Consider the following 22,262-nt stretch of genomic DNA (forward strand, 5'->3'; position numbering starts at 1 on the left):
AATCTAGCAGCACCTCAGTCTTGGACTCGCAGCTTCCTGAAGTGTGAGAAGCACATGTCTGCCCTGTAAGCCCCTCTCAGGCCGGGGTATGTTCTTACAGCAGCGGGAGCTGATAAACACAACTGTGAGATGCTTTTATCCAACTCCAAGGAACAACAAGAACAACAGAAAACAATGACTGGACCAAATCAGATTTATTTTTCTCACCTAATGAGATGGGTTTGGGTAGACTCTGAGAGCTGGTGATGGACAGGGAGGCCTGGCATGCTGTGGTTCATGGGGTGGCAAAGAGTCGGACACGACTGAGTGACTGAACTGAACTGAATGAGATGTTCACAGACGGGTGGAGGCTGGCACTGGTTCAGCATTTCCAAAGTGTCAGACTTTTCCCTCCAGGCCTCAAGGTGGTGACTGCCGCTCCAGCCATCACACCTATAATCCAGTAGGAACAAAAGAGAAAAGTGATGGGACTAAGACAATTCCTAGAATCTCTCATGGCATCTGTTTACCTTTCATTGACCAAATGTGTCACAAGATCACCCTTAACTGCAAAGGGAAACTGGAAGTATAGTTATTCTAGACGACACATTGCTGCCCCAACACCAAAGTTATTTTAGTAAGAAAGAACAGGAAATGGCAAATAACAGCTTCTCGCACAACTAGTGGAACATATTCAATTAGATTCTAAATATAATTCATTGGTAAAGAGAAAATATATATATATACATATACACATATTCTCCTTGCTAGGGTTGATTATATAGTCTTAAGTATCTGTTTCTAAATGATAAATTCTAGAGCTTTCTGGAACTTTTTAATGAGAAGTTCCTTGAGAAAACTAATTCTGCATTTCCCTCCTAGGCCTTTGTATTGAATTGCATGATCGAGTATCCCCGTGTAGGACTTTTCCTCAAAGTATAAATGGTTTATTGACAGAGAGAAACACCCTTAACTTGTCCGGGTTGTAAAATATATGCTTCATTCCAAGGTTGCCAAATGCTGAAGCGCAGTCACGTTTTCCCCAGACAGGAGCACAGAGTTAAGGAGAGGGTCCGATGAGGGATGTGATAAACTCTGTAACCACAGACCCCGTGGGAACAGGTGGTCCCGGCGATGATCTGGACCTTTTACCGGAAACCTCTCTGCCAAAAGACGCACTTTGTGAATCCCCTGTTTACTGAAGCAGTCTCTGCAGCCACTCAGCGCTCACCTGGACGGGCAGGTGGGCTGGGGTGTGCTTAATGAGGACAGGGACATCACGGGGATGAGGGGCAGGACGAGTGTCCCCACGGAGCCGGCAGCTGAACCTGCAGAGGGCTGGTGACTCCAGGGTCACTGGGAAGGCTTGGTCCTGTTGGTCTGTGGGGTCTTGGTGAAGAGGCTGGAGGAGGCAAGGAGAGGCGGGGTGGGGAGTGACGTACGGCCCCACTGGGGCCCAGAGTGTGTCTGGGACCGTGGTCTGTAAGGCTGGGCAGTCGGCAGGCTGGATGGGCCGGAGGTCCCACGGGAAGGGGCTGTGGCCATGTCTCTGGGCTCGGTGAGCTCAGCCCAGTGGGAGAGCAGAGACGGGGGTGGAGCGGGACTTGAGGACGACACGGCATGGCCCCGTTGGAGACCTGGAGGTCCTTGACTAGATCAAGAGTGACAGAGAGGCAGGGAGAGCTCCTTGAAGGTAGAATCTGCAAAAATGAAGCCCCTCCAGATGTGGTTCACAAGTTAATAGATGCATCAGAGATGCTTTTCAAAGGCTCCAGCCTTGGCAGCTTCTTAAGGGATAATCCCATCAATTAAAATAGGAACACAGCTGAACGGTGGGATCGGGGAGGAGAGACATCCAGTGGGCAATTTACTGCAGAGTCCTCCAAGTAGGAAGATTGGGGAAAGGGTGTGATTTGAGGGTCCCCAGTGAACAGGGGGCAGTTGAGGCTCCTTGGCAAGGGCGTGGGATGCTTACCAGGGAGAGAGCGGTGAACGAAACGCCCAGGACTCAGCCAGACCCAGGAAGAGTCCACGGGCTGTTGAGGGACTCACAGGTGCCTACCAGAGGAGCGGTCAGGGGGGCCCCCGGCCAGCGGGGCCACCGACCAGGCATCGGGGTCCTGCTCCCCTCTCCCTAAACCGCCTGGGCCTCCCCGCCGTCGTTTCTGTTGAGCAGAGATTCCGGAGCTGTCATTTTCATAAACAACTTCCAGTTAACATCAAAAACACAAAAATGCACAAAGTCTACTTTCAATTTTTGGAAAAAGGATCCTCTTCAGAGTGCAAGCTTTGCTGGAAAAAAACATGACTTACAATTGACAAGTATCATTCGAGATGCTGAAAGCTTGGGCTCAATTAAAGGCAGGGGGGAAGTCCTGAGTGTCCACCCTTCCGGACGGTGCTCGAGAGGGCCCAGGAGGAGCAGAGGCCTGCAGCCTGCCCCTGGCCCCCGAGCCCACAGCCCCACGCACCCACCCTGGTTTCGCCACCCCTGCTGCCTGACCACAACCAGCCTTCTCTCTCAAGCTGATGCATGTCAATAGCGGGGCTCATGGAGCCTCGGAGCCTAGAAGTTCCTGTCCTTAAGTGGTGGCAGGTCTATGGGCAGCTGGGTGGGCTCCGTGCTGGGCCCTGGATCCCCTCCCCACCTGCTGCAGTTCAGCTGTTAAATGGAAAACGGGTGTGAGCCCAGTGATTAAGGGAAGGATGCCCAGGGCTGTCAAGGTACAGAGCAAGGACTTGACCCTGCTCAGGACGCAGGGTGGCCTCTCAGGGGGATTCGTGGAGAAGCCAATCTTGAAAATGAAGCAGGTGTGTCCCATCTCCAAGCTGGTCCTCAATACCAAAGCCCTGATGGAATTGGAAGAGGGGTCCTGGCAAATCAAACAGAAACCGAAGCAGAGACTGACCCCATGCCTCCTCCAAGACCCAGTCTGGGCATCGTGTCTCCAGGAAGCCCCAGTGGGGACCCCAGGCTGGGTGGACCCCACCTCCTCAGGATGCTCACAGCGCCCCCACCCGCAGTCTGGGTTAGCACCCACTTCCGTCTTGACAAGGTTTAGCAGACCACAGTTCTGTGTTAGAAGTCAGAGACAAAGGGTTTCAATGGCTTCAACCCTTTATGAAGGTATGACTGGCGTTCATATTTTATGTGCATGACCCATGGAATCTGGAGATAAGTGTGCACCCTGAAGCCATCACCACTATCTATGCTGTAAGCATAGTTATCACCTCCCAGATTTTCCTCCTGCCCTATTTATTATGTTCATGTGTGTGTGAGAGACAGAGAGAAACACTTAACATAAGATCTGCATTCTTAGCAAAATTTTAAGTTAACGAAACAGCATATTCACTACACATACCAGGTTCTGTAGTCCATCCCCAATTCCCGGAACTCACTCATCTTGCACAACCGAAATTTCTCTTTTACCAACACCTTCCGATTCCCCTCCCCCCAACCCCTACCCTCGCTCAGCCCCCACCCCCCAGCATTCTGCACTCTGCCTCCGTGAATCTGACCGCTTTAGATTGCACACATAAGTGAGATCTCGCAGTGTCTATTTCACCCAGCATCGGGTCCTCCTCCAGGTTCATCCATGTTGTGAAAACTGGCAAGACTTCCTTCTTTCTTAAGAGTAAGTAACGTTCTTCTGCATGTGTCTATCACCTCTTCTTGGTCCACGCGTCCCTCTTTGGGCATTTAGGTCACTTCCCTGTCCTGGCAATGGACATGGTGGTACAGATTTCTCTTCGAGATCCAGGCTTCAATTATTGATGGTGAATGACCATCTTGTCATGGGCTTCCCTGGTGGCTCAGAGGTTAAAGCGTCTGCCCGCAATGAGGGAGACCTGGGTTCGATCCCTGGGTCGGGAAGACCCCTTGGAGAAGGAAATGACAACCCACTCCAGTATTCTTGCCTGGAGAATCCCATGGACGGAGGAGCCTGGTGGGCTACAGTCCACAGGGTCGCAATGAGTCAGACACGACTAAGCGACTTCACTTCACACTAGTAAATATCTTATGACTTTAAAGAAACGCAAAGCCTTTGGGAATGAGGCCGGCAGATACGCCGTGCTCCCCAAGAGGAGACAGAGCACAAGGAAGGGGCAGGCCTCACACTCGGGTTTCCCTTCACAGCCATGGCCTCTGGAGGCAGGCCCCGCCTCTGTGTCTCCGAGCCTTGGTGCCTGGAGGGTACCCAGTGCCCTGCAGGAGCTCATCACGCATTTGGTCACCGGTCAGTGGGTGCCTGGGGCTTCCTAGGCGACTCAAGTGGTAAAGAGTCCACCTGCCAATACAGGAGACGCGGGAGACTCAGGTTCAATCCCTGGATTGGGAAGACCCCCTGGAGAAGGAACCAGCAGCCCAGTCCAGTATTCTTGCCTGGGAAATCCCATGGACAGAGGAGCCTGGCAGGCTATAGTCCATGGGGTCACAGAGAGTCAGGGACAGCTGGATGACTGAGCGGACCCCAGCTCCTCTGCCTGGCAAGAAGGGTGGGCATGTCTGTGGGTGCAGAGTGCAGAATGGAGGTGGTCTGGGAGTCCCCCCGGCCCTGCTGGGGGTGGTCGTGAAAGCCCCTGCTCTGGGGGAGCAGGAGAAAGTGGACCAGCTCGTGGGATGGGGAGGCAGGCTCAGCCTTGTGGTCAAACGTCCTTCTCTGCGCCAGCCTGGAAGACAAACGACCCTCCCAGCCTCCAATGCCGTTTGCAGGAGGCATGTCGGCAGCAGGAAGTTAAAATAGACCGGTTACAGGCAGGGGGTTCTGAGCCATCTTATGCCCCAAGGCTAGCACTAGTGTGAGTCTGGGAGATTCATGCTTACATCAGCCCGTCAATCACAACATAACCATGGGAACGAGGCGGGCAGCAAACCCCGTGGGACCAACAGCCGTTAGTCTCAGGGAGGAAAGGGGCCTCCTGCCTGTCTGCTCTCACGCCCGGTTCACCTGCAGGCCTAGCCGCCTGCTAGGTCTCCAGCACAGAGGACCTGGGCCTCAAGGTTCGGAGAAACTATTCACGTGAGCTAATTAGGGGTGACAGCACCTTCCACCTGATACTCACAGAGCACAGGGCCGTTTCCAGGGGGCGCCGGGGCAGTGTGGACACGGGGATTGTCCCCAGTGTCCTCCGGGGGTGGGATCTCGGTGTCCTGGGGCAGATTGTCGGGTCCCAGCACCTGGCAGTCATCCTGCCACATCGTACTCGGGGGTGAGGTCACATCCCTGGGCTCAGCCCCTCTACGATGGCCCCGAGGGCAGCGCCTGGTGGGACCAGCCCAGCTCCTCCAGGTCATCAGGCTGTGAGTCATCAGGGCTGTGAGAGGTCCTGAGGCCTCCAGCAGATGTGATGGGGGAGAGGATGGCAGGCCTTGGACCCCATCTATCACCTGCCAACAGGGACCCCTAACTCGGGGGTCAAGAGAGCCACTCCAACCCCCCAGGCTCTGCCCACCCAGTCGTGGGCTCCAGCATGGAAACAAAACCCCTGGGTCCCAGGATGGTAAGCAAATGGTGTTTGCATCTTCCCCTAATTTTTCAAATCATGTCTATTTTTTCATTATAAAGATAATGCATTTTCAGGATAAAAAACAGAAATGCACAAAAATTCCAAATGAGAGCTCACGTCTCTCCCAGCACCGGCTCCGGCCCCATGGGGGACCAGGGAGCCCTGGGGAATCCGCCTGGGCGTCTCCGCCCCAGTGCTCCTAACACAGGGCCCGTCCTGGGCGCTCTGGAGAGCTGACCACGATGGCGGTCTCTACCCACTGCTCCAGGAGCAGCTCCCCAGGCGTGACCCTCAGGATGTCTCCAGATGTTGCAGAATGTTCCCTGGAGAAACGGGCACCCCCAGTTGAGAGTGACTGACTGGCCTAAGCAGAGATCAGATTAGGAAAGTCTCCAACTTTGAGCGTGGGGACCAGGAGGCGTCTTGAGGGACAGGTGCCAGAACTTTTTTGGAGGCTGAGATTAGACACTTTCAGGAACATCCGCCAGGATAGAGGTCACAGGTCAGAGTGCCCAGTGTTCAGAGGCCCCCTGGGGTGAAGGAGCTGCCTCTGTGTGACTGTGCCCACCCCCACCCAGACACCCCAGGATCCAGGGCTCCTTTAGAACCCAGCGGACAGAGGGGAGGCCTCTGCCAGAACAAGAGAGGTGACCTGGAGCTGACGTGGCCCAGACCCCCTGGGATGAGCTGTCGTGAGATGGCCAAGGGCCCCCGGGGGGCAGGTGACCATGGAGGGCCTGGCCAAGCAGGTGCATAGGGACCCCAGTGAGGGCCTCCCAGGGCAAGCTCCCACAGCCCCGCACCTGCTCCAGAGGCCGGAGCCCAGGACCCCTGCCCTGGTGCTGGCCTCCAGCCTGGACGAGGATGTCAGCAGAGGAGGGAGAGTGAAGCTGACCCACAGATGCAAGCAAAGAGGAGAGCGGCACCCCTGGCCCCGCCCCCAGGCCCTAAGAGCTGCTCCTTGATCCTGGACTTGGACCCTTCCACACCACCCGCTCCTGAGCGGACAGCCACTTTCCACCCCCAACAACCAACCAGGCCTGGCCTGAGAGGGTCTTCTCCAAGGGGAGGGGCCGGCCATCAGGGATGCAGGCCGGGTTCCACTCCCCCCACTCCCCACTGCTGCCCCCACCAATGCAAGTGGATGCAGAGTTGAAGGAAAGCGACCAGGACAGGTTTCAGGGGCAGATGGCCCGAACGGTTTGGGTCCTGCCATTCCGCAGGCTGATACCATGTGAAGACACACCAACTACCAGGGCTTAATCAGCAAATTAATGAGAAGTCAGCATCTAGTGACACTGGGAGGAAGGAAGGGCAGCCTCTGGAGCCGGCAGAGCTGGCCCTGGTCCTGCAGGGTTCCCTCTAAGCTGTGTGACCTTGGGAGAGCCCAAGGTCAGAGGGAGGACAGGTCAGAGGGGAACAGCACCTACGATCCCGGCAAGGAGGACATGAGAGGACGCGAGCCGCGCAGGCAAGGTACCCGAGCGCAGCAAGAACGACAGACATCAGCGTCTTCACAGCATCGTTCGTATCGACCTGCAGTGGTCAAAGGAGCCCCAAACAGAAGGCGGTGCCGGTAACCCACGTCGCCCCCCCCCCCGCCCCCTGGTTCTGTTGGCATCATAGCCAGGCTGGCTGTTGGGGGGGGTCAGTGCATTTGACGTCAGCATTTAATTTCTGGAAATCACGGCACCGACTTGAAGTAAATGAATATTCTAGGGTTTGACAGCGTTTGCAAAGAACAGGACAGCAGAGGTCCCCTGGGAGGATGTTGATGGTTTTCTTGCGGAAGAGCCTCCTCCCACCGGAGCCTGGGTTGGTCAGACGATCCAGACGGATGGCCCAGAGACAGACACCATCCCCGGGGAGCCGGAGCCTGGGGTGGAGGGGGGACACGCTGTGCTCACCATCTCCAACGCCCCTTCAATGCCAGCGACAGTTCACGTGGGGCCAGGTGGCATTACTGACCCGTCACTGCTGCCCTGCGAGGCGCTGGACTCGTGTCTCAGGTTGCTGTAACAAGCCGCACAGACGTGTTGCCCAAACAACAGAAATGCGTGTTCTCGTAACTTTGGAGGCTGGAGACCAACAGGTCAGCAGAGTTGGCCCCATCGAGGCCTTTCTCTTGGACTTGCAGACAGCCGTCTTCTCCTTGTCCTCGCGTGGTCGTGTGTCTGGGTCCCAATCTCCTCTGCTTATAAGGCCACCAGTCCCACTGCACTGGGGAACACCCTAAAGACCTCATTTTAACATAGGCCTTTCTCCAAACATAGTCACATCTGAGGTCCTTGGGGTTAGGGCTCCAACAGGGGAATTTGGGGGTTGACACAGTTTGCACCATAACCAGTGGTTTATGATCCCGAATTCACTGGTGAGGACACAGCGCCTTCAAGCGCTAAGGTCCAAGACCCCCTCTCTAGTTAACCTTCGTCTGTCTGGGTCTCCTTGGCTGAAAAACCCATTCACCCGGTGAACACTTGTGGAGACCCTGTGATGGAGGGGACGTGGGCATCCCAGCTCTGGAGCTCATGTCCTCGAGGACACAGTGTTTCCCTTGGCTGGACAGCGGAGTCTGCCTGCATGAGGCCGTTGTATGGACTGACCTGGGTGCAGGCCACACTGAGCCTGCCCTCATAAGGCAGATCTAGTGCAGAAATGGACTCAGCACAGCAGCGCCAGTTTCTCGAATCTGTGGTGTCCACAGGGCGGGGCGGCCTTCACCATCTCTCAGTGATGCCCTCGCAGCCTGAAGCCTGAGCAGGGCTCAGCCCTGGACTTCCAGCCACTCTCGGGGAGCCGTCACCCGAGGTTCTGCCCCTACCCAGGCTGCCCTGCCCCCTGCAAACTCTCCCAGGGTATGAACGCTACAATCAGGAAGGGGCGAGGGTTGGAGAGACGGTTGGGGGGTGACTGGAGTGGGTCTAAGCAGATGGCCAGGGGTCACTGGAGAGAAGGGAAGTCCTCTGGGCCCAGGCACCCATGTCCAGAGCTGGGGGCTGTGTAGCCCCGCAAGACAGGATGAGAAAGGAGAGTGCGGTGTGTGTGTATGGGGGGAGAGGCTTCAGGAAGCCCCGCCCAGTGAGCGCGGAGCCAGCTCCTCCCAGCATCTTTCTCTGGAGCTCAGCCCTCCCGGCTTCATGGTGATACACTTGTCCCCTTCTGTCTCTGTCTTTTAAAATGGGCATTCAATGCCTTATCAACAGATCTTTTAACTTCCAAGGAGATAAACAGTCCAGAGGTCACAACTAAAGCCCTGGATCTGCCTGAGTCTCGGTGACCTCTACCGTCTCACCTCCTCCCCACCCCACTCCTCCGCAGGACGAGCCCCTAAACCCGCCTCCTGCGGTGTCACAGACATCATGACCTCAGAGGTGGCCACAGCATTTTGGTGACGATAAAGCCCTTGGCAAACATGAACTGTTATTGCTATATTCCTTCCCTTGGTGCAGAGAAGACGCTTGTAGGAACTGTATGAAACGTTGAAGCAAATTAAGTTTTCGTCTGTCCCTTGATACGGGACCAAGTATAATTGAATTTCTGAACTTCCACCAGCTGTTTTGAGTGGTAGGAATATCTAGGGTCCTTTTGAGTCCCTTTTTTATTTTGGAAACATTTGAACCATAGTTCTTTCAGTTTACAGAGGAATCCTCAGGATAAAATCTCACAGGCATTATGTTGACTGGCTTCAATGATGAGTCCTGAGGGTTACCCTGGGACATTCAGCCCTGGAGTGCAGGGTTTTCTGGAGAGTCACCTGCAGGGCAAGACGTGGGGCTGACCTGAGAAACACCTGCACTGGGGACAGAAGACCTTGGGCTCCTGTGACTGCCCACGTCAGAGTCCCACAGGGCTGTCTGCTCACCTGCTGAGATCCAAGAGGGCAGGAGACCTGGTTTCACAGGCTTTGGAACATTCCAGATCCTGGCATGGATGGTCAAGGATGGAGTGGGGGGTGGGCTTCAAGCCAGGAGTGTTCTCAGGAAAGCTTGGAGCTGCGGGGCTGCCCTCCCCACCCTCAACTGCCTCCCTGTGGGAACGGTGATCAGGCTCTGCTTCGGGGACCCTCAAAGCCACATTTACAATCTGCCCAAGAGACAGTCCTGGTGGCTCAGAAGGTAAAGACTCCGCCTGCACCACAGGAGACCCAGGTTGAATCCCTGGGTCAGGAAGACTCCATGGAAAAGGGAATGGCTTCCCGCTCCAGTATACCTGCCTGGGAATTCCTATGGACAGAGGAGCCTGGTGGACCACAGTCCATGGGGTCACGAAGAGTCAGGCAGGACTGAGAGACTAATACTTCACTTTTTTCGAGAGAAACAAAATAACCAAGAACGTGGGGCTTGAAGAAGGTGGGGCTTGAAGAAGGTGGGTCCGGGTCGTGGCCTGCCCCAGTGGGGTCTGTGTGGAGCGTTCCACCTACAGAGCTAGAGGCAGTCGCCCCTGAGGCAGGCTGCCCGCACGACAGTCTCCTTCCTTCCTTCCTTTTACAGTCTGATTAGAACTTGAGCAGAAGGACTCGGAGAAAAACTTGGGGGGAGAAGCAGGCCCAGCGAGCCCCGCCATGGTGTAATTTAAAGCGGTTTTGCCGACGGAGCAAAACAGTCAGATGAGACCAGCTGAGGGTGGGTGGTTGAGAAGTATTTTTTTTTTTTAATCACTTGGGCAAACGGATTGTGCCCCCTCAATGTGACTTATGTGAGGTTCGATATTCCCCCACGGCCATTCTTCATTCGTGAATGGGAGGAGAGGGTTGGCGGGAGCTTAAAGATCTCACTGAGCGTTTTCACTATCGATTTTTCGGGACTGGTTGATGAATGGGGCCATTTGGCACCAGGATCCTAGGGAATCGGAGGGGATCTCAGGTCTGGTGTTGACACGGGAGCTGAAATGTGTGTTCCTGGCAGGGAGGTGGGGAAGACGAGTCCAAATACATCTTGTCTTCTGTACAGATAAACCTCAGTCCCAGGAGGGTGCCTCGCTTTACAACCAACACATAACTCACGGTAACATTTTAGAGAGGTTTTACGGTGGCATATTAGAAAACATGTTTGGGGGCTCTCCCTGGAGGCCCACTGGTTAAGACTTCGCCTTCCGGTGCAGGGAGGTGGGTTTGATCCCTGGGCAGGGAGCTCAGATCCCACATGCTTCATGGCCAAAAAACCAAAACATAAAACAGAAGCAATACTGTAAAAAATTTGATAAAGACTTTAATAAAAATGCTCATTTTATATATATAGTCCGTCTAGTAAAAGCTATGATTTCTCCATAGTCATGTATTGATGTGAGAGTTGGACCATAAAGAAGGCTGAATGTTAGAGAATAGATTCTTTTGGACTGTGGTGCTGGAGAAGACTCTTGAGCTCCCTGGACTGCAAGGAGATCAAACCAGTCCATCCTAAAGGAAATCAGTCCTGAATATTTATTAGAAGGAGCTGATGCTGAAGCTGAAGCTCCAATACTTGGGCCATCTGATGCAAAGAGCCGACTCGTTAGAAAAGCCCCTGATGCTGGGAAAGACTGAACGCCGGAGGAGAAGGGGACGACAGAGGATGAGATAATTGGATGGCATCACTGACTCAATGGATATGAGTTTGAGTAAACTCTGGGAGATGGTGAAGGACAGGGAAGCCTGGCGTGCTTGTGACCCATGGGGTCACAAAGAGTCAGACACAACTGAGCAACTGAGCAACAACAATACATACATATGTGTGTGTGTGTGTGTGCATATTTGGTCTTTGTCCTGGGTTCCAGACAGAGCTTCTTAAACCCTTGGGGTGTCTTGAGGGATAGGGGCATCTTTTGTTTTCATAAGAAGCCCCTCTGTATCACCCCTGAGTTGCTGCTAGCAGGGTGACTCAGGTGGGGTCCCCTCGATAGTATGAAGATGGCGCTGGTTAACAGGTAGATCCCGTGATTAAGGGTGGGAACTTTGAGCCCCACCCACCAACCTCCAGGATGGGGAGGAGGCTGGAGACAGACTACAGAAATTCTTGGACAACGAGACGTGATGAGCTTTGTGGTCAGCGGACGCCCGGAGCTGCTGGGAGGGTGGTCTGCCCATCCCGGGGGGCCTGTGCCCTCCCTGCCCTCTCCCCCATCCCCCCGTCCTGGGCCTCTCTTCCACTCAGCTGTTTGCAAATTGGACCCTTTATCATTAACTAGTAAAAGTGAAGTGTTTTCCTAAGTTCTCTTCGTCATTCTAGCAAATCACTGAACCTGAGAAAGGGGTCAGGGGAGCCCCCAGGTTGCAGTCGGTGGCCGGCAAACCCCTCTGTGGCTGGCCTCTGAAGTGGGGGCCGGTCTGTGGCCCTGAGCCCTTAATCTGTGGGGTCTGCACACTTAGTGTCAGGATTGAACGGAATCAAAGGACAGCCAGCTGGTGCTGGGAAACTGAGAACCGGTTCGTTGTCAGAGAAACCACACACCAAGAATCATGCAAATAAGGACCAATGAGAATGATCCAAACGATAATGATAAACAAAACCCACAATAATGCAGTCAAACGCACACGATGCTGATGCCATCCTGGCTGCTCACCCTGAAGGGTGAGGCACCCCGCTTCCCGGGCGGTCAGAACCCTCTGACTGTGTCCGCTGGGGGTGTCCTACGTCAAGGTCAGTGTTAACACACCGGGAGGCCAAAGGGCCTGAGCACCCTGAGCTCTGAAGGTCGGGTAGAGCCGGGGAGGAAGGCGGGGTGGGCAATGCCCGGCTGCAGTCCGCAGAGGATTTGCAGCGCGGCGGCCTGGCAGGGGCCCAGCCCTCAAGCCAGCATGGGGGGTGGGGCTGCCCCCCAGGGACCCTGGCTGGCTGGTGGAGGGGCCAGGCCCTCTTCTTCGAAGTGGTCTGTGCAACAGAGGAAAGAACTGAGCGTCTATAGTCCCACGTGTCTGTGAAGTGGGAGCCGGGACCCTAAGGAAGCGCCTCGCCTTTGTCCCAGGATTCTAGTCCCAACTGTGCTCCCAGGGGCCTGTCATCCTCGCCAGCCCTGACCCAGCCCACCTGCTAACCCAGCAGCTCTTCCAGCTCCAAGCTCCAAACCTCCCTCGGCCCCCAAAGAGGGGAGGAGAGAGGTGCTGAACCTGCCTTTTTATTTACACAATCCCACCCTTTCCTCTGCGAGGAGCTGCCGAACGTTCTGGGCTCAGGAAATCCTGCAGGTGATCAAGTGAAAGTGAAGTCGCTCAGTCGTGTCCGGCTCTTTGCGACCCCATGGACTGTAGCCCACCAGGCTCCTCCATCCATGGGATTTTCCAGACGACAATACTGGAGTGGGTAGCCATTTCCTTCTCCAGAGGATCTTCCCCACCCAGGGATCGAACCTGGGTCTTCCGCATTGTGGGCAGACGCTTTACCATCTGAGCCAGCAGGGAAGCCCAAGCCCTATTCAAACGGAAGTTCCCGGCTGCCCTTGGAACCACAGATGGACGCTTTGTCAGTCATTCTACAGGCACCTCCCAGCCTGTCCTATGCTGGGAGGTAGGGGCCAGGGACAGGGCAGGACGGACCCACCCGTAGCCGCTGCCCTCGGAGAACCCACAATGGACGCTGTGAGACAGGCCAGTGCCTGGAAGTAGAGGGTCCCGGACGGTCTGAAGGGCCCAGGAGCGCAGGTGGGCCTCCCCTGCTGCCCCAGCCCCAGGCCCTGAGGAGCCTTCCAATTACGGGGAGCGGGAACACGGGCCTCTCTCCTGGAACCCCCGGGGCCCCCACACACGGCCCGCCTGGCTGCCACAGACTCTCCGTGAGAACACTTCTCCAGAGTAATAACGTTCTCTGCCAGTCTCAATGAGCAGGTGGCCTTGGGTATTTACAAGAGCTCTGACTGTGTTTAGTCGCTCAGACACAGTCGACTCTGCAATCGTATGGACTGTAGCCCACCAGGCTCCTCTGTCCCTGGGATTCTCCAGGCAAGAACATTGGAGTGGGTTGCCATTTCCTACTCCAGGGGATCTTCTCCACCCAGGGATATAACCCAGGTCTCCTGCATTGCAGGCAGGTTCTTTATCATCTGAGCCACTGAGGGTAGACTCAGGAAAGAGGTCTTCCAAGGGGGTTTGTGGTTTTGTTGCTATAAAGCATCACTGATTGCTTAACTGTTTCTTTCTTCTCCTACTTGAAGCATCGTCATCATAATACACCACCCAAGAAAAATACACGCATGTACACATGTATACAGACATGTACATACATGTACACACACATACACCACATACGTGTATGCACCACACACACTCACATCAAAAGCAACCACCTTTCCAATGACCAGTCATCAAAATTGCCCAATATGTAAAAAGTGCCTGCAACATGGAGAGAAAAAGTGGTATCTGGGATTCCTGGCTCTTTATGGATTCAGAGCCCAGTGGCCTGAGGCATTGACGAACCTCAGGCTTAGCTTTCAGCCCAAAGTTTCATTTCCAAACTCAGATCTGGAGAAACGAAAGTGGCCCCAAGTGGCTTATCCTTGCAGGAAACAGGAGAAATGATTCAATTGCAAAAAAACATAAACTGAGAAGACACACACCATAACGCATGCTGGGAATTAAATAAAAGACAAGTAGGCAGAAGAAAGCCAGGGAATAAAAATATTTCACACTCATATTCACACATGACGTCAAAGTAGGTCCTGGCGAGCAGAGGGAGAGTGGGTGGACGGCCAGCTCGGGATGACAGCTTCCGGGAACGGGGTCAGGACAGGAGGCTGTCACCGGGGACGCAGATGGGGAAGCCGGGAAACGGGTTAGCCTGATCCACTTAAAGACACATGGAAGCCGCACGCAGCACACATTGAAGCCAGACATCTCAGTCCTTCACGATGGGGGAAATAGTCCATCATTCATTAAAAGCACTATCTAAAAGCCTTGTATTCAGAAAAATTGCTGCTGTGTTTTGGAAAAATAAGCTACGCTTGACCAGCCACTCTCAAACTTATAAAATGTTAAACACACACACACACAACACGTCGCGTGGCTAAAATCCAGCACCACCCCCATATCGTCCATCACCACGTGGGCGAAGCTGTCCAGGAGCTTCAACGAATTGACAGTCCCAACTGTCACTTCCCGCCTGGTCGCCGCCTCTGCAGAATGGCAGCTCCTAAAGCACCGGGAACTCCCATCAGAAGAACAACGCCTCCCAGACGCTCACGAGAGAAGCCCCGAAGCACAGCCTCCCGTCAGGATCACCCCTAATGAGATTGCCATGTGCTTCACCGTCCCCTGGCTGAAGGAGGGCTAGGCTTGGAGAAGACCTCCCACCACCCTCCTGAGTGTCAGCAAACCCGTCACACCTTCTCCCCCGGGATGTCCTTTGGGATGGAGGGCAGTGGGAGCCTTTGTTGTGGTCCCGAAGCATTAGAGGGCTTCCCAGGTGGTTCAGATGGTAAACAATCCGCCTGCAATGCAGGAGACATAGGTTTGATCCCTTGATGGGGAAGATCCCCTGGAGAAGGGAATGGCCACCCACTCCAGTATTCTTGCCTGGAGAATCGCATGCACAGAGGAGCCTGGTGAGCTACAGTCCACGGGGTCACAGAGCGTCAGACACGACTGAGCAACTAAACAACAAGAAAGCACGTGAGAATGTCGGAGCAGAGCAAGTGAGAGGAATAAATTCACAGCTCATTAACGGTTTCATCAAACGATTTCCACGATCAGGGGTGTAGGGCCATCCGAGGCACAGCAGCTGCACAGGCTGGCGTGAAGGTTGGTGAGCCGTTTGGGCAGGCCTCGCGAGGGCAGGGTGAAGAATGTCCTGCAGTCCATAGAAGCAGCTATTTCTCATAAAACAACAGGGGAAACGAACCGGAGCCAGAATAGGGACACAGGCTTCTCATCACGTCTGACTCCATCCTGCAGGTGGCACGTGGCAGCCACAGGTGGGGACTGGACTGAGCCTGGGCTTCTGAGAGGCTGAACGCCAGCCCTTCTGTCTGGAGGCACCAGAGGTGGGGGTCTGCGGCAGGAGGAAGCCGCCTGGAGCCGTCCCCTGTGTGCTGTGCATTGAGGCCTGGCTCGGGGGGCACACTGGAGGTGCTGGTCCAGGAAGGGGGAGTCCCTGTGTGCCCCCCGCCCCAGCTCTCAGCGGGAGCCAGTGGCTACGAGGCTTTGTTGAGTGTGACATCTTACATGGTGGGTTCAGGGCAGCAGGTCTTGCCTGCCTCCTCCAGGAAGTCTTCCAGGGCCTGATGCAAACAGGGGCCAGAGCCAGGAGGGTCTGACCCGAAATGCACTGGACCTTCCACCCAGGCTTTCTGGAAGCTTCTCCCTCTGACCCAGCTTCTCGTCTCGCCCATTTTCAGGAAGCTGGCAGACAGCTTCACACAGGAGCAAGCGGCACCTCGTGGTGAGTGAGCTGATTTCCTGATGTGGTTTCTGTCACGTTGCTTCTTTTATTATGTGCTTTTGACGGAAGGCGTCAGCCCCATAGATGTTATTGATGGCTCCTTGTATTTGCATTAAAAATATCCACGAGCTGGAAAATGTCACCTCTCTTGGCCCAAGCTTGCCGGTCCCTGCCACAGTGTGGCATCTCAAAGCAACAGAAAATGAGATTCGGCTCCATTGGACCCCAGATCCCGAGTGAGCACCGAGGGGTCCCCAGGGAGGGAAGACATCCCACGAGAGGTTAAGTCGCTCAGAGCCCTAGGACACGGACCCCAGCCTGGAGCTGCAGAAGCTCCTAGAATATATACGCCATTCCTGGGCCTGGTGAGGGCCCAGAGCTGAGGGATCTCACACAGGAACAGTCGAGGGCGTCAGGAGTGCGGGAGAATTCAGGCCGTGTGGGGGCTGCTGAGCTGCCTCTGCCTGGGACGGGTCACCGTGACCCCTGAGAACAGAACACAGCCTGCCGTGGCCACCACGAAACAACGGACGGATTCAAAATTGGGAGAGGAACGCTCCAAGGCTGTATGTTGTCACCCTGCTCACTTAACTTCTATGCAGAGTACATTATGCGAAATGCTGAGCTGGAGGAAGATCAAGCAGGAATCAAGATTTCTGGAAGAAATATCAACAACCTCAGATATGCAGATGATACCACTCTAACGGCAGAAAGCGAAGAGGAACTAAAGAGCCTCTTGATGAGAGTGAAAGAGGAGAGTGAAATACTGCTGCTGCTGCTAAGTCGCCTCAGTCGTGTCCAACTCTGCGACACCACAGACGGCAGCCCACCAGGCTCCCCCGTCCCTGGGATTCTCCAGGCAAGAACACTGGAGTGGGTTGCCATTTCCTTCTCCAATGCATGAAAGTGAAAAGTGAAAGTGAAGTCGCTCAGTCATGTCTGACTCTTAGCGACCCCATGGACCACAGCCTACCAGGCTCCTCCATCCATGGGATTTTCCAGGCAAGAGTACTGGAGTGGGTTGCCATTGCCTTCTCCAGGAGAATGAAATAGCTGACTTAAAACTCAACATTCAAAAAGCTATCATGGCATCTGGTCCCATCACTTTGGAGCAAATAGAAAGTGGAAGAGGTGACAGATTTTATTTTCTTGGGCTTTAAAATCACTGCAGACAGTGACTGTAGCCATAAAGGTATAAGACACTTGCTCCTTGGAAGGAAAGCTATGACAAACCTAGACAGCATATTAAAAAGCAGAGACATCACTTTGCTGACAAAAGTCCAAATAGTCAAAGCTATGATTTTTCCAGTAGTCATGTACGGATGTGAGAGTTGGACCATAAAGAAAGCTGAGGGTCAAAAAATTGATGCTTTTTAATTGTGGTGCTAGAGAAGACTCTTGAGAGTCCCTTGGATGGCAATGAGATCAAAGCAGTCAATCCTAAAGGAAATCAACTCTGAATCGTCATTGAAAGGACTGTTGCTAAAGCTGAAGCTCCAATACTTTGGGACCTGATGTGAACAGCCAACCCATTGGAAAAGACCCTGATGCTGGGAAAGATTGAAGGCAGGAGGAGAAGGGGGTGACAGAGGATGAGATGGCTAGATAGCATCACTGACTCAATGGACATGAGTCTGAGCAAGCTCTGGGAGTTGGTGATGGATAGGGAAGCCTGGCGTGCTGCAGTCCATGGTGTCACAAAGAGCCAGACACAACTGAGCAACTAAACACTGACAGCCAGGGGCCAACCTCACAGGCGTTGTGGAAGCTGAGCCGGTGCAACTCAGCTGTGGCTCCTTTTCAGAGCAGGGCTGGACCCCGAGACAGAGGAGATGGAACCGGGACCCACAGCTTTTTCCCTCCAGGAACCCGCCTGCTGCGGGCAGCTGGAGCGCAGTGGGGAAGGCCGTCGTCTCCAGACAGAATCCTGGGGCCAGCACTGAGATGGGGCCTCACTTGTGGGCCTTTAGGACCCAAACCGGGCTCAGCGGTCAAGAAATAGTAACCCTGGGGACCAGACAGCCTGCCCTTCAACCCTGCTGACCAGGCAGCCGGAAGGGCCACCAAGAGCCTCCCGGAGCCCTGGCCACCTGCTCACCCTGCTCAGTGCAAACCACCCCTCGCCAGCAGACCCTTGTTCCTGCATCCCCGTCCCCCTCTCCTGTGTCTCCTTCCCCCTTCTGTCTTGCGCCTTCATCCCCTCTACCGTGCATTCATCCTTTCCCTTTATAGACACTTTGCCCCAAGATCTTGGACAAGCTCCCTCGTGTCTCCCCTCCGGGCAGCACTGTGGTTGAAGGGTGAACGTGGATACCAGGCAGAGGAGGCGGGGCTCGGGGCTCTGCTACTGACCATCTGAGTGTCCTGGGGCAAATCTGTGAACCTCTAGGGGCCTCCATTTTCTTGCCTGAAAAAGAGGATGATGGTGTTGCTTATACTTAGAGGTTTGTTGTGAGAATTACTAGGGTCGCGGATGAGAGTGCCCAGAACAGCACATGGCATGTGGCAACCACATGTAAGGTCTTGCTTTCAGGGCTACGTTCATCTTACCCATCGGCTACATGTCCCGAGATCATCATGGGTTCTCCTGGCTGTCTGCCCCGCCACAACCAGCCCTAAGCCCAGCACTGCACAGCCTCTGCCCCACCCCCAGGGCCCCGCTCCCCTGAAGGACGTGGCAGGCTTGACCTTTGTCTTCTTGGAGTCACTGTTGACCAGTCAGCCTCCTGGCAGAGTGGACAGCTGGGGTCCATCCTGCATCTTTCTCCCTCCTGTCACACCACCCCGATGTCCCCTGGGGGACCCCCCTCAGTTCTGAGCCCTTATGGTTCATGGGCTGCCCTCCCTTCCTGGTGCCGAGGTGCGCATGTGGCAGGGTGACCGCATGCTGGAAGCCTGGCCACCCAGCAGACATCCAGACCCAGCCCTTGCGACTAGCTCTGCGTGGACGCCTCCCTCAGCAGTCAATCCGAAGGAAAGCTGGGGCCCCGGCTGGAGCTGTGGAGAAAAGGGTCCCCTGGGTCCTCAGATTGACAGAAGAATAATTGCAGCCTCGGGGGAGGGTGGAGGCATGGAGGTACCCTTGGGGGGAAAGCTTGCCTGGAAATGAGCTGAGATGAGAAGAAATAAATTACCAATGGCATTTTTAATACACTTTGTTTGGGAATAAATTTAGGTTTACAGAAAAGCTGCACAGATGTAATAAAGGATCCCTGCGTGCCCCTCCCCGTTTCCCCGGGTTGGTGTCTAATGATATGGCTCTCACCGCTGATACCAATATTGGCTATTGGATGTCACCTGTTTCTCCACGTACGAGCTTGCTGCCCCAGGATCGGTCCAGGAGGCCACGCTGTGCTGAGTCACACCTCTCCATTCCCCTCGCCCACACAGTTTCACTTTCTTCTGTTTTCTCATGACCTTGACCTTCTTAAGGAGTACTGCCCAGGTGTCCCATGGAATGTGTCCCAGTTAGGATGGACTTGTCTGATGATTTTCTCATGATTAGACTGGGTTTAGGGGCTTTTGGGAAAGCCCAGAGGAGAGTGCCCTTCCCATCACCTGGAGGTACCTGGTGTCCACCTGACGTCACAGGTAATGTCCACCTTCCCCGCATGGCTAAGTGGTGCATCCCACTGTCTCCGCTGTGAAGCTGTGGTTTCTCTTCCACACTCTGTCCTTTGAAAGCAAACCCTAAACTCATCCTCAAGGGAGTTGGGGAGAAAAATTAAGCTTCACTTCTTGAAGACGGAGTGTCTATATATAATCCCGGGAGTTGATGACTTGCTTTGAGGATGTGACACAGCCAAAGCAGAATGAAATTCTACCCCTAGACACTTGAGTTGTGTGAGCTAATGTTTCCTTTCTATTAAAAAATATCATTAGGCCAATTTGAATGGGGTTCTGTCATTTATATCATTATAAGCATACTCAAATTTTGTGACATAACTGTCTTTTAAGTGCTTGTATTTCTTAGGATATAGATTGACTGTTATACCTGAAAGACCCAAATATAAAAGTCTCATAATGAGATCATCATTTTATGTATTTCTCCACTTGTGGCTTCTCACTCAAGCTCTAAAAAGGTTTAGAGTGGCATTCCAACCAGCTGGACTGAGAACATGAGAAATGGAAAGTATTTTTTGAAAGCTAGGAATAATATTTTCCCATTTTCCCCCTATTTTCCAAAGTTGATCTTAAGGGAGCATCTAGTTGCAAGAGTTTGATAAATGGGGTGTCTATTTGGGAGGCCATGTGCCTAACTAAAAAATGCTGCTCTTAGTAAGAATAGCCCCTTCTCTTGTGTAAACATGCGTATTTCCCACAGCATTGCCTGTAGCCCAGAGCTTGGCTCACTCAGCAGCATCATTCCTGGAAAATCACACCTCGCTCATGATTTGAACTATCTCTTTGTTGAGGGTGGTGCCCGGATCTTTATCTCCATCCCTGAAATCTCCTCCAGGTTTAAGGCTCTTCCTGCCAATCCCTGGATAGATTTACTCAAGTGTCCCAACAGCCGTTCAAGCACCACATGTCCAAAACCAAGTTCCCAATATTCCCACAAACATGCTCCCCTCCTCCACCCCCATCTCTGAGGGCCAGCTGCCTACCCTCGTCCAGGACAGGAACCCGCCTCCTCGTTACACTTCATCCCCTCTGCAGGACACAGTCCGGCCGCAAACACCCTGACTCAATTTCTCAGGGTCTCTGGACTCCCCTCCTCACGATCCCAAAAATCAGTACATGCTGTGGTCACTGCTCTTTCTAAAGTGTCCAGCACAGTGGCTGCAGTGGAACGCCAGACTTGCTGGGTTTACCGTGGGTCTGAAGGCTTCTTAAGGACAAGCGTGTGGAGATGGCCAGTCATGTGCTTTCTGGCGGAATTCCCGGTGCCCACACAGAGCCTTTAATAAATTGCTAAATGCACTCACCAACCACGCGTCCACTGCAGACCTCATGACAGCCCTCGTGGGAAACCGACGTCAGCTCCCTCGGCGTCAACCCGGAGTCCACCTCCACACTTCCCTCTGCTCGCCTGGGTCGCGCCCTGTCTGTCTCCCCAGCCTCCCCACTGCTTGTGTCCTGGTGGAAGCCCTGCCCGGAAACCACAAAGTCAGCTCCTTCTGCACCGACAGGAAACCTGCCCTGTCTCCCACTGACCACTGCCCAGCCAATGAAGAAGCCTCGCGAATGTCTCTCTGGAGCTGCCCAGTCCAAAGACCTGGTGTCTGTCTGCTGGCTGCGTCATGCATGAGTGTTGGGAGAGGAGGAACACAGGGAGGTCCATCGGGTCCCGGAGACTCTGCCAGCTGGAAAGATGGCCCCGCAGCTTATCCACTGACAGTCCTACTGGTCACACCTTTTCCCAGCATTAAGTCTCCCATTAGACAGAAGACGGCTCTCCTTTTCATCTAGGATCCTAATCCTCATTATCTTGCATGCAGGTAAATCTGCTTTACACTATAAAAAAAATCAGTTGACATGATTGAAATAAACATCCCTTTACAGATATCAAAGAAAAGTATAGGTAACCCTTCAGTAAATGGTCACAAAATGATGTCCATCCATGTTTGCTAAATGATTAGCCTCAGTATTGTAAACCACAAAAAAATCACAGTTTTGGGGGACTTCCCTGGTAGTCCAGTGTTGAAAACTCTGTGTTCCCACTGCAGGGGACATAGGTTCCACCCCTGGTTAGGGAACTAGGATCCCACATGCCACGTGACCTAAAAAAATTATTTTAAAAAAATCAAAGTTTTCAGATCATTATATCAGAAGATTTATGAAGCTCTTCTGTCATCTAAAGAAGCCCCCATTGGTAAAGAATCCACCTGCAATGCGGAAGATCTGGGTTTGATCCCTGGGTTGGGAAGATACCAAGGAGAAGGGAAAGGCTACCGCTCCAGTATTCTGGCCTGGAGAATTCCAAGGACTGTACAGTCCACGGGGCCGCAAAGAGTCAGACACGACTAAGCAACTTGCACTTTCACTTTCTTTCTGTCATCTAAGAGGATTTGGAACCGATCCACAAAGCAGAGAGAGCTTCTTCCCTGAGCAAAGCACCCATCCTCAGGCCCACAGACCAGGCAAGAACCACGGCAGGGACCTCCCTTTCCCACTGGGAGGTGAAGATAGTAATATATTACCCACTTCACAGATGAGTAATATAGAGTCAGTGACAAGGGGGTGACTCGGGATGGTACATAATAGGAGGAAAACAGAGCTCTGGAATTCAAATTTCATGCTCGTTACAACCATTTCTTTTTTTCTTCTTCCCCCAGCACCCAGCTCAGGGGTGGGTGCAAAGCCATGGGTTTTAAAAGCTGGAAGACTTGAGCTTAGCTGCTTGGCCCCAGGTTGAGTTCCTCCCTCTGCAATCAAGTTAACAGACGTGGATACATGTTGTTAGTATCATGACCCACCCTAATCAGAGCA

General features: G+C 53.6%; 1 long non-coding RNA gene and 1 other non-coding gene across 2 annotated transcripts; both read right to left on the bottom strand.

The window, feature by feature from the left end:
- Nucleotides 1-256: 256 nt before the first annotated feature.
- LOC122679883 lies at nt 257-20,961 on the bottom strand. Its single transcript, XR_006336567.1, has 3 exons — nt 20,759-20,961; nt 1,211-1,381; nt 257-432 (listed from the first exon to the last, which is right to left on the bottom strand). It is a non-coding gene; the product is annotated as an uncharacterized LOC122679883 (long non-coding RNA).
- TRNAC-ACA lies at nt 12,788-12,859 on the bottom strand. The gene has a single exon. It is a non-coding gene; the product is annotated as a tRNA-Cys (tRNA).
- Nucleotides 20,962-22,262: the final 1,301 nt, after the last annotated feature.

The sequence above is a fragment of the Cervus elaphus genome, chromosome 22 (assembly GCF_910594005.1).
Source record: "Cervus elaphus chromosome 22, mCerEla1.1, whole genome shotgun sequence".
Taxonomy (NCBI): Eukaryota; Metazoa; Chordata; class Mammalia; order Artiodactyla; family Cervidae; genus Cervus; species Cervus elaphus.